Raw genomic sequence first — 849 nt, 5'->3', positions numbered from 1 at the left:
TCTTTCTGGGAATCTCAGCTTATTTTTGCAGCTGGAGGCTGCCAACCTGCAGAAGAATCACCAAATATGTAATCACAACGCTCGCCGCCTGGAAATGAAGATATAACGTCATTATCATTTTCCTATTCTTCAAAGAAAACATGAATTCTTTGCAAACTATTGTGAATTAAGTGTCTATAATTCAATACAATGTAAGTCTGTGACGTACCGTTACTAGCGATGGGTAGTCCAGCGTGTACCATCCACACATGTCGAATTTTCTCAACGGCTGAAGACAGGTGATGGCGTGGTACACCTGTGGGGTATAACGGCAATGGAAGCTCACATTCTGTTTAACACTGTATGTCATATAAGGATAAAACGTTACCTTTGCTAAACAATAGGTATTCTGTCCTGACGTATTACATAACGCTCGATGGGTCTTTACGGCTCGCGAATTCTTACCTGAGCCTTCACGTCAGCACTGGCAAAGTTGCAACTTAAGTTCTGTAGGGTTTCTACGGCGTCATTCACCTGCATGTAAAATAAAGCATATAGTGTTACTTTTTATATATACCCCTAGAAATAATTTGGTTTCAATGGAAATTAGCACAGATCACCTCTTGGCAGCCACGTGCTAAATCAACATAAAACTAAAACATAAAGCAACCAGTAGCTATGTCTAACAAATTTTACTTTAAACACGTAGAAATTCAGTGCAAATACTTCAAATAGTCAATTTCTTTGAACTATTCATTGTGTATTTGGCGAAAACGGAACTGCATCTTACACTATATATACGAGTGTTCAGAGTTGCAGTTGGCATCCTCGCACTGCTGACAATGCAGTTGAACTTTCATCTGTACCTAT

General features: G+C 39.2%; 1 pseudogene; it reads right to left on the bottom strand.

Annotated features, from left to right (window-relative positions):
• Positions 1 to 14: 14 nt before the first annotated feature.
• Positions 15 to 849, bottom strand: part of LOC119582229 — a 6,180-nt pseudogene continuing 5,345 nt past the window's right edge.

This window comes from Penaeus monodon, chromosome 15 (assembly GCF_015228065.2).
Source record: "Penaeus monodon isolate SGIC_2016 chromosome 15, NSTDA_Pmon_1, whole genome shotgun sequence".
Taxonomy (NCBI): Eukaryota; Metazoa; Arthropoda; class Malacostraca; order Decapoda; family Penaeidae; genus Penaeus; species Penaeus monodon.
Note: the sequence above shows the minus strand (reverse complement) of the source record. Positions and strands in the feature narration are given on the sequence as shown.